Below are 12,141 nucleotides of genomic sequence, written 5' to 3'. Positions count from 1 at the left end.
ACCAGCGATCTCGGACCACATTTGACGGTCGTATCGACCCAGAATGGCTAAGGCGTTGGAAGCTCTTACCGTTGTCGCTGCCATTGTGGTAAATTTCTTACCAATTGAGTCCAATTTACGGCCATCCTGATCCGGGGGGGAAGTCAGGGGTATGGCTGTATTTCGAGACCTTTTTTGTGCCGCCTGAGTGATCACTGAGTCTGCTTTAGGCTGTGAAACTAAGCAGGCCGGGGAAGTAGACGGTGCTTTATATTTTTTGTCCAGTCTAGGCAGAATGGCTGGAATGGAGTTAGGACGTTCCATTAACTTTTGACCCTCTTCCCATATGTGGTCAATGATAGGGATGGTATGAGTTTGACGTTGAGGCAAGTCTTTAAAGTCATACAAAAAACATTCCGATTGTTGCGTTTCCAACGTTAAGTGGAACCTCTTTGCTGCACGAACCATAAGGCTGTGGAAACTCGCGATATCCACTGGTGGCGAAGTTCTTGGTGATGTTGGTGGAGTAGAGGGTGTCTGTGCCCTATAATTGTCCCAATCCTGCATTTCCTCATCATCAGTGTCATTATCTCCAGTGTTTTGTGGAGTTTGACCCTCATTATCTGTATCAGGAGCAGCACCTAAAGGAGACGTAGGTGCAACAGTCACTTGAGCTCGAGGCCTAGGTGCTGGAGACTGTGGTTGAGGCACTGGAGACGGAGGGTGCGGAGCTGGAGGCTGGGACGGCTGCACTTGGGGTGCTGGGGAAGGCGGCAGCGATGGTGGAAATCTACGATTGTAGTCATCCAGCATATGTTGCAGGTTTTTCACCATAGACATAGGAATCTGTGTAAAGCGTTCGTAATTTGGTTGTTGTGAGCTATCCAATGGAAAAAGGACATTCCCATCTTCGACGGTATTATCCGCATACTCATCCTCATCGCTGTAGTCCTGACACTTTATGTGTAATTCCGATGGACTGGTTGCTGGTTGATAAAGTTGATCCACTTCTGAATCATTTCCAGATTCCTCTGCTCCAGATTTAAATAATTTCTCCGGAGGTTGAGATCCACTCCTAATAGGGCTTAGCTGTATAAGTGGGACAGACTTGAGGGACGAAGTAGAAACCACCTTGAAGGTGGTAGTAGATTGTAGAGGTTTTTGTGTCGTCAACGAGCCCGTCGACGAGAGTTGTATAGCTTTAACACCCTCTAGTTATTTTTTCGTTGGCGCCGCTGCATCCGGCGTAGGATTTTTATTTTTGGTAGACGATGATTTTTTGGTCGTCGACGAGGCCGTCGACGAGGCCGTCGACGAAATTGCAATCTTTGTCGTCGACGAGGAGGTCGTCGGCGGAGCAGCCGTCGACGGGGGGTTCATCGTCTGCGTCGATGGAATCGTCGACGGGGTTGTCGTCGACGAGGATCCGGTCGTCGACGATGATGCCTTGGTCTTCGTCGACGGGAGAGCCGTCGACGGTGGTTGCGTAGACGATGGTTTCTTCGTCGACGGTTTGATTGACGAGATCATAATAATGGATGAGATGGGTCTCACCTCCTGGCTGCTCGTCGACGAGATGATCATCGTCGTGGCAGAACTAGTCGACATGGAAGAATTAGTCGTCGACGTGGAAATTGCCAAAACAGACTTCGTAGACGCTGAAGACGTCGATGGACGCGTCAACGAGCCCGTCGACGAGCCAATGCCCGTTTTAGAAACGGAGGGCATGGTCTTGGGTCGAGACGCCAGAGAACCAGGTCCCGTAGGCGCGCCCTGAAGCAAGTCTTGTGAGGAGACATCCTTGGAAGATCCCAACTTTTTACTCTTCTTAAGAAAAGGAGAGGGGACTTCAGTCTCAGACCCACGCTTCTGAGAGGCTTTCGAAAAACCAGATGACATACTCTCAACATCGGAAACGATGTTATCAGATGATTTCAACTTCTGTAGCCACAGAAGTAGACGAGCCTCTCTGTCCCTCAAAGTCTTAGGAGGAAATTTGCGACAGAGTCTGCAGGTAGAGACAACATGGTCCGGATAAAGACAATAAATACACTTACTGTGTGGATCCTCATGAAAAAGGCGAAGTTTCCCACAGGATGGACAAGCCTTGAACAGAGTTTTCTTTGAAGAAGACATTTTGAAGAGAAATATGAAGAAACTTGAAAGAAACTGAGCAGAGCTCAGGGAGACTCCCTTCACACGACGTGCGGTAGAAAAGCTGAGGACTTGGGCTTCTGAGGAGAAGGTTCTAGAGGAGGCTACAGCCTGATTGGCTGGAATGTGGACCAACACATAATGACTCCTATAAGTTACTAAAGTGAATTCTCCCTTGGGCTTTTCAATGGGCCTATTCTGTTCTATGGTACTTTTTAAGTTTACATTTTTATTGCATTATATGTATGTATATTTTATTTATAATATTTCTCATATATACATGCATATATTACTGCTATTTTATGTACCGTGGGACTCCCACTTCGACGACGGGGAATATTCAAGCATGTGAATCTATGAAAGACACCCCTAATACTGGAGAAACAAGCCTTCCCGTTAAACTCCACCCGGAGGCGGGCCAGACACATCATGGCATACTTAATACCCCTGTCTCACAGTTTTTTCTTCAGTGACAGGAACCCCCTGCCGTTGTCTTTCTTTCGCCTGGGTGAAATCCAGGAAGATGGATAGAGTTGCATTTTCGAAACGGACTGGGGCCCCAGCATGGGCAGCCTGGAGGATCACATCTCTGTCCCGGAAATTGAGAACTCTAGCAATCATAGGACGGGGGGCCCCGGTTTAGGTCTACCTCCGGGGACTCTGTGGGCGCGTTCAACCGTGAAGCAATTACTAAGACCTTTGGATTTGAGGTGGTTGAGAATGAGGTTTTCAACAAAAAAATCAGACGCTAAACCTTCTGATTTCTCCGGCACCCCCAAAATGCAGACGTTGTTGCGTCTCGCCCTCCCTTCATAATCGTCCAGCTTGCGGTCTATGAGAGTCTCGAGGTTTTAAGCTCACGCACCTCCTGCTGCAGCTCGCTGACATTATCTATGAGGCTATTCGTCTTTATTTCTAAGGATTTAACTTTCTCACTCGCCTTTGTGAGATCCGCTCTTATCAACCCTACCTCGATTGTTACGGTATCCAGTTTATTGTCTAGGGCCTCCATCTTCTGGCCCAGGGACTTCTGCACTCCGGTGATAGCCACCATGAGATCTGCAAGCATCGGTTCGGTTCCTGCGGAATTATCGCACATCCCCCCGACCGGGGCCCTCTTCGAGTCCACAGGCGACCCCTTAGGCTGGGTATAGCGATCCAACTTATTGGATTAAACGTGTCTGGCACTCCTGGTGGATTTGGGCAAGGACTTATTCAGGTCTATTTTCGTCGCCATCTCGCCGTCCGACAACAGGTCTCACCGCTCCCACTGACGCCTGGCACACAACTTCCCCGTGTGCCCCCGAAGTGAACCACAGGCCGTCTCCGATCTTGCTCCACCAATGCGTGCCCAACCGTCTCTGGACACCCAATCCGGTCCACTGCCCGCAATATGCCAAACTCTCGCAGAGCCACCGAGTGGCCCGGGGTTCCTCACTTCCGCCCAATCCTATCCACCAACAAATTATTCCATCATCCGGACGCGGAGAGCACCACCCCACAAAAGGAATCTACTTTGGTCCAGGGAGTCTATTACAACAGGCGCCCATAAGGATCGCACTCAGGTTACAGCTGTCGGTTCCAGAGCCCACTCAGGCGGCCTTCACCATGCAATAGGATGCCTGTGGCACTCCACCACACTCTCTGGCCACCCCTCGAGCGTCAGATGTCTCACTTCCCAAGTGGTGCCCGGGGCAGGCTCCCGCACCTCACTCTGGTGCCTGGCCACATTCAGGATTCCAGCCGAGGGACAGCTCCGGGCTCGCGTCGCCAACGAAGTGTCTCGGACTGCTCCCACAGGGTCACCGCGAACCCCACGAAACACCCCAAGGAGGCTCCGCAGTTCCCACTTTCCCTAGGGCTTTTGCCGCATCCAGGGCACCGGGTCTGGGCACAGGAAGAATAGTACACCGCCCCCCTCCCCCCGGGGTCCTGCAGCGTGACTTCAGCCAGGAACAAGCTAGCGCGCACCGTGCCCCAGGGGGAGGAGAAAGGAAGGCCAAGTCCGGATCATATACTGGCCCAGGGCACCAAGACACAGCAGCCGCCGAGCCGCCCACGCAGGCTGAATAGTCCGATCAGGGCATAGACCCGGGAGCACCCAGGCAGCCCAGGTTCCCAGCTCCACCTCCGCGCTACTATTACATAGTGTAGCGCCCCGCTCCACTGGTGGGGCTCACCACCAATCCCGGGCAAGTCTCAGGGCCTCAAAGACTAGGCCGACCACTTCCGGTCCGCGGCGGCCGATATTTCCGCCCTGCGGGGTGGCTGCTCCACAACTCGAGACTCCGGCTCCTCAGAGAGAGCAGGCCCAGACCTTCACAACGGTCCCGATTCGCCGTCAAAGCCCGGGGGGACTCAAATTTGCATGTACGGGGTACCTCCTACTCCCCTATGAGGGAGTGTGACGGGGGACTCAGGATATTGGCAGGATCGCTGGTCGGGAAGGGAGGTCGGCGGAGCCGACTCCCTAAGCGGCCATCTTGGTCGCTGGCGTGACTCTTCCCCCCTAGCGTCTGGTAATCTTGATCATTAATACCGCCAAGAGATTGAGCGAGGAGTTGTTGAAGGAAATTTTGGAGATGGAGGAGAGCATTAGGAGAGATGCCACCCTTCGAGATGCCACCCTTAAGGTTACCAAAGACCAGTTGCTGAGGATCCAAGAGGACCTTAGTGACTATAGAAATTATATGGTTAATCAAAAAATAAAAGGCCTGAAATGCAATCTTGAACGGTACACACACGAATGGGCTTTCCCATACGTGGTTGATAAGTTATCAATCGGGTCCAAAACAGGGACAGTATACAGGACAGGCCAGGGGTGGGAGACAACAACAAACTAGACACACACTCCACAATTGGACCTTCGACAACACTTCGAGTGAAGAAGAAGAAGGGGGGCAACAAACATCTAACCCAAACAGAGTGAGGTTCAATCATCAGGATAAAACTAACGAAGATCTGGGAGCTATACTCCGTTCTTTTTTAGGGCAGAACCAAAAAGGCAGCAGAGGAAGGGGTCAGATAGGCAAAGGCCATGCACGAGCCAAACAGAACCAAACATGGCAAACATAATCCCCCCGGAAACACATAGTCGGGGGAGGAACCAATTGTGACTGAGATAGTGATTAATCTATCTGACCACACTCTCACCAATAGTGAGGTGAGAGTGTTAAATAAAGGTCTGGGGTTTGTTCCAACGCCAAACCACAATAGGTTTAAGTGCATGATCGAATTTCATGACACCATAAGGAGGATAAAAATTAAAAAGTTTTTTGCTAACTTACAGCAGGAACCCCCATCCCTCTTCAGCACCAGGGGCAAGCTCAAAGGGGCAAGCTCAAAGCGGTGAGAAGCGGTCGCTCCCCACGCTCCCTGCCTGATTGTCACTGCGCCTAGCACTGCTTGCCTGCAATAATCCTGGTCTTCGTATCTGGGTATCGTAGCGCTCTATTGCATTGTAGCGCTCTATTGCATTGTTTGCCTGGTATCGCTGACTTTTGCTGCATTTGAGTTTAGCACATTATCTCATTGTTTCTCTGATTGCATTTAAAGCTGGGAACGCTGACCATCGAAGCGCTCAGGTTGTTTTGCGTGTAATTTAAATATCGTTACCTGTTTGTGCAAGTGCCACTGCCCATAGCGTCTTTCTTCTCTGTGCCCCAATCTCGCCCAGTCTCTGTTTTGCTTTCACCGCCATTTTGTTTGTTGTGCCTTGTAACCAGCATCTCCAGCCCGCCCCCGCCTCCCAGCTGCTCCTCCCTCCCACGGACTGATAAGGCTGCCCCGTCTGTAGTTGCACTGTGACCTCTCTTACTTCGTGAGAAGCGGTCGCTCCCCGCGCTCCCTGCCTGATTGTCACTGCACCTCGCACTGCTTGCCTGCAATAATCCTGGTCTTGGTGTCTGGGTATCGTAGCTCTCTATTGCATTGTAGCGCTCTATTGCATTGTTTGCCTGCTATCGCTGACTTTTGCCGCATTTGAGTTTAGCACATTATCTCATTGTTTCTCTGATTGCATTTAAAGCTGGGAACGCTGGCCATAGAAGCGCTCAGGTTGTTTTGCGTGTAATTTAAAAATCATTACCTGTTTGTGCCGGTGCCACTGCCCCTAGCGTCTTTCTTCTCTGTGCCCCAATCTCCCCCAGTCTCTGTTTTGCTTTCACCGCCATTTTGTTTGTTGTGCCTTGTAACCAGCATCTCCAGCCCGCCCCCGCCTCCCAGCTGCTCCGCCCCCCTCCACTATCCATTTATGTTAGTACAGCCTACGCGCAGCGTTCACGCGCAGCGGACGCGCCCCATGCGCGCCGAAGGTGCGCCAAAGGTAAGCCCGTCCACGCCTGGACCGCGTCCAGCGCCAGACCCCCTGGTCCACACAATATCCCCCCCACCCGCATCACGTACGACGCCGCTACCCTCTCAGCCCTCAGCCCCGGCCGCCCACCAAACTGCTACCAAGCCGCACCAGGACATACCCAGGGACCCTTCACCTGCCAATCCTGCAAATTCGACTGCATCAAGACCCACACCAAATCCACAAACTCCAAAAAAGATCAGACACTAACCATCTGAAGTGCATCCTGTTCAACACCCGCTCGGTCCACAGCCACGCCATTGACCTTTGGAACCTACTTGACACCACATCACCGGAAGTCGCCTTCCTTACAGAAACCTGGATGAACGCTTCATCAGCTCCCGACATCGCCATAGCCATCCCGGACGGCTACAAGATCATCCGAAAGGACCGCATCAACCAAACAGGAGAAGGCATCGCCATCGTCCATAAAAACACCATCCGCATCACAACCAACTCTGATGACACCCTCACAGCCGCCGAACACCTTCACTTACAGATCCACATCGACCCCAAGACCACACCCAGAGGCACCCTCATCTACAGGCCACCAGGAGCTCGCACACAATTCAGCGATGACATCACTGACTTCATCAGCCCTCACGCCCTCCCCTCCGAGGACTACATTCTACTTGGAGACCTCAACTTCCACCTGGAAAAGAACAACGACAGCCACACCACCACCCTACTGGACAACCTCGCCAACCTCGGACTCAAACAACTTGTTGACACCCCCACCCACTTGGCCGGGCACACGCTTGACCCAATCTTCACCTCCAGCAAACATATCTCCTTCAATCACACCACATCTCTCCACTGGACGGACCACAGCTGCGTTCACTTCAACTACAAAAAGACCACAGCCCACAACCACCCACAACCATTACCCCGCAGAAACTGGAACAAAATTACCACCGACCAGCTCTTCACATCACTTCACCAAAACCCTCCTGACAAACCAATGGACCCAAACAAAGCAGCCACCGACCTCACACAATGGATCACCCACAGCGCTGACGAATTAGCACCCTTGAAAAACACTCATATCAAGCAAGGTAGCAAAAAAGCCCCATGGTTCAACGAAGACCTTAAGAAATCCAAGAAGACCTGTCGCACCTTAGAGAAAGCCTGGCGAAAAAACCCAACCACTGACAAACTGTCCACCTTCAAGAACGCTACCTGCAAACACCACCAACTGATCCGATCCACAAAGAAATCAGCATTCAAGGATCGACTCGACAACAACGCCCACAAGAGCAAGGAACTTTCCAACATCGTCAAAGAGTTTACCAACCCCACCGCCGGCACCAACAACATCACCCCATCTCTGCAACTCTCTAGCCTCATTCTTCCACAACAAAATCGCTGACGTACATAACAGCTTTGGAAACCAGTCAACACCCCCCTCCTCCGAAACAAAAACCCCCTTCCAACAACCTCTACGCCTGGAACCCTATCACCACTGAAGACACCATCCGCTTGATGAACTCCATCCACTCAGGATCGCCAACCGACCCATGCCCCCACCACATCTTCAACAAAGCAGACTCCATCATCGCACCCCACCTCAAAGACATCATCAACTGCTCCCTCGATTCCGCTACCTTCCCGGAAAGCTGGAAACATGCCGAACTCAGCGCCCTTCTGAAGAAACCCACAGCAGACCCCACTGAACTTAAGAACTACCGCCCCATCTCGCTCCTCCTATTCCCTGCCAAAGTCATTGAGAAAGCAGTCAACAGTCAGCTCGCCGCCTTCCTCGAATCCAACAAATCCCTCGACCCTTCACAATCCGGCTTCAGAGCCAAACACAGCACTGAGACCGCCCTCATCGCAGCAACAGACGACATTCGAACCCTACTGGACAACGGAGAAACAGCTGCCCTCATACTACTCGACCTATCTGCAGCCTTCGACACAGTATGTCATAGCACCCTCATACAACGTCTCAGCAACGTCGGAATACAAGGAAAAGCACTGGACTGGATCACCTCGTTCCTCTCCGGAAAAACCCAGAGAGTCCGCCTCCCCCCTTTTAGATCAGAGGCCACCCCAGTCATCTGCGGCGTATCACAAGGATCATCTCTCAGCCCCACCCTCTTCAACGTATACATGAGTCCCCTCGCAGACAGCGCGCGCCATAACAACCTCAACATCATCTCCTACGCAGACGACACCCAACTGATCCTCTCCCTCACCAAAGACCCAAACACCGCCAAAACCAACTTAGACGAAGGAATGAAAGAAGTAGCTGAATGGATGAAGAAAAGCCGTATAAAACTGAACTCGGACAAAACTGAAGTCCTCATCTTAGGTCCATCCCCCTCCGCCTGGGACAACTCATGGTGGCCTCCGGCCTTGGGAACAGCACCCATTCCCCACGGAACCTGGGTTTCATTTTGGACTCCTCCCTCTCGATGACCAGACAAGTAAACCCGTCACGTCATCCTGCTTCAACATCCTACGCATGCTCAAAAAAATCTTCCGCTGGATCCCCACCGAAACTAGAAAGACGGTCACGCACGCACTGGTCACTAGCCGACTGGACTATGGAAACACCCTTTATGCCGGAACCACAGCCAAACTACAGAAAAAACTCCAACGCATCCAAAACGCTTCAGCCAGACTCATACTAGACATCCCCCGCCAAGCTCACATTTCCGGCCACCTAAAAGACTTCCACTGGCTCCCCGTCAACAAGAGAATAACGTTCCGTCTCCATAACCCACGCCCACAAAGCCATCTACAACTTAGGACCCGATTGCCTCAACACACGCCTGTCCTTTTACACCCCCCCCCCGCCAACTACGATCGTCCAATCAAGCCCTCGCATCCATAGATCCACCATGGGAGGAAGATCCTTCTCATACTTAGCGGCCAAAACCTGGAACTCTCTCCCCACCCACCTCCGCCTTACTCTGAACCACCTCTCCTTCAGAAAACAACTAAAAACTTGGATATTCGATAAGTAAAGTACCCCCCACCTCCCTCAAGCGCCTTGAGACCCTCTGGGTGAGTAGTGCGCTATACAAATTTCAAACTTGAACTTGATTGAGAAAACCATCTCACTTTTGCCCAAACAATACTATGATGGGCCCTGAAGTGGCTGTTTTTGAGAGTAAGGTGTTGGAAGACATCACAGCATTGGAACAAAACAATAGACATCATAAGTTTAACAACATGAGCCGTGACGACTGGCAGGCAGTCAATACAGTCTACAGAATAACCGGCTACTGACAATTAAATCAGCCGATAAGGGTGGGGCAGTGGTTGTTATGAAATCTGTAGACTATGACGCAGAGGTGTTGAGATTACTGGGGGCTCCCAATAATTATTGACCCCTTATTCATGATCTAGTAAATGAACTTCAAGACATCATTAAAGAGATGGTAGGAATAACCAAAGAGAAGAAATGGATTACTGCGAAAAAGGCAGAGTTTCTGATTAATACTAAGCCCAAGACTCCGGCATTCTATATCCTACCCAAAATTCATAAACCTCAGCGTCCTCCCCCCGGCCGACCGATTGTGTCGGGGATCCAGTCGGTTTTAGAACCGTTATCTCAGTTTGTCGATTTCTTTCTTAGAGAATCAGTGGTGAACCAGAGATCATTTATCCAAGACACTACATATGTTTTAAATATTTTGGAGGATACCAACTTTGATCCTTCATGTGAATTGTTGGTTACCATTGACATAGAATCGCTCTACACCTGTGTACCCCAGGACACAGCGCTGTTGACAGCAGCGCACGCCCTGGGGGAACAGGAGTGGTTCTATGATACACCACTGCAATGTAAAGAACTGGCACTTACTTGTAACTATTGCAGTTTTGATGGTAAGCTGTAGCAACAAACAACGGGCACATCTATGGGCCCAATATTTGTGCCAAGTTTGGTCTGTGTGTATGTAGGCCAGTTTGAGGAGCACTGCATATACCATCAGTTTATTCCCTTCCAGAGGTACCTCCCCCTCTGGAAGCGGTATATAGACGATGTGTTGTGGATCTAATCTGGGGGAGAAGCGGCTCGTCTTAAGTTTCTTATCTGACTTAGTGGTCAAGATGTTAGTTTACGATTTAAATGGACCTATAGTAGCCAGAAAGACCACGACTTGGACATCAGTGTGGAAAACAACACACTATGTACTGGTGTGCATCATAAAGTGACAGACAGAAACTCTCTCTTGCACTACCAGTCATACCATCCGAGGGCAGTAAGAGATACCCGTCCGGTAGGTCAGTTTCTGCATTATCGCAGAAACTGTTCCACAACTATGTAATATCTTGAACAATCGGAAGGTTTATGTGAGAAATCCAGGCAGAGAAGTTATCCTCGAAAAATTGTGAATCAGGCTAGAAAAAGAGCGTTCAACCCCCCTTGCAGTGCACTATTGGAAAAAAATGTGAGGGCCAAGAATGACTGCCTGCCAGTCGTGATGACTTTTGATCCACTGGCGACTCTGCTCCGGCAGTCGATTCGGAAACATTGGGCCTTATTGTCCACCACTGAGTTTTGCCTTTAAACGGTCAAGCAACCTTAAGGAGAAATTAGTACATTCCCGGGCAAGACCACACCAGAGAGATACTACTAACCCGCCTGGACATTACCCTTGTGGTGAGCAAATTTACAAAGAAGGCTCCTAGTGTGGATTTGAGGTCCGGAAAAGTGTGGCATCTGACTCAGTTTAGTAACTGTAATACGGCAAGTGTCGTGTACAGGTTGACGCATCAGTGTGGACTACACTACATAGGGCTCACTACATGTGAGATCAAAGTCAGAGTGCAGAACATTTGAGAACCTTCAAAGTTGGTAAATTATCTACTAAGCTGGTACAACACTGTAATGAACACAAACACTAATTTACGTGGGTTGTGTTAGAAAAAGTGGTAGTGGACCACACTGTATAGATATGGTCTTGGCTATTAAGGAGGCACGCTGGATTTTTCAAGAAAAGCGTGATCAGAGAGGATTGAATGATTTTATCGAATGGAATAAAGTCAGGAATTAAACATGTATTAGGCAGGAGGCCCATTCTTGATGATGATTTTTTATTGGAAACCGGTAACTCTCTTAGGTATCCGTGATTATGGTATTTCATGTAATCACATATATATATAAGAGCTGGTCAACTGGTGTAACAAGGAAGCAATACCAATAACAATGCAAGCTATTGTTACAAATGTAAAAGAAATGTGTGCTGTACCATAGAATCAAGGGAGAAGTGGGAGTGAGTTCCCCTGTAAAGATGGCCCCTGAGATAGTTTAAGAAAATTGTTAGTTGTGGACCACATGATATGAGGACTTGAGTACAGAGTGTGCGCAGTGAGAGTGAAGGATAATTAGACGGGCTTTTGGAAAAAAGCGGAAAAATGAGAAAGGAGATAGCGTTGCTTAAAAAGGAGTGGTTATTAAACTTTTGTTGATATGATGTAGCGGCAGTGAGCTATTAGGTTTAGCAATACGAGAACTAGCTTAAGATGGCCACCGCAGTGAGTGATGGGTCACATGATATGATGACGATGCCGGAAGGTTTTTTAAATCGAAGTACGGGCACGCCGTGAGCGAAGAATGATTAAACGCGCTCCGGTTTAAGAGAGCGGTAAGATGGCCATGGCTTTACTTCTGAATTGAAGCAAGTAAGTGGGAGAGTGAG

Source organism: Lissotriton vulgaris, chromosome 1_1 (assembly GCF_964263255.1).
Source record: "Lissotriton vulgaris chromosome 1_1, aLisVul1.2, whole genome shotgun sequence".
NCBI lineage: Eukaryota > Metazoa > Chordata > Amphibia > Caudata > Salamandridae > Lissotriton > Lissotriton vulgaris.
This window is presented reverse-complemented; position numbering follows the sequence as displayed.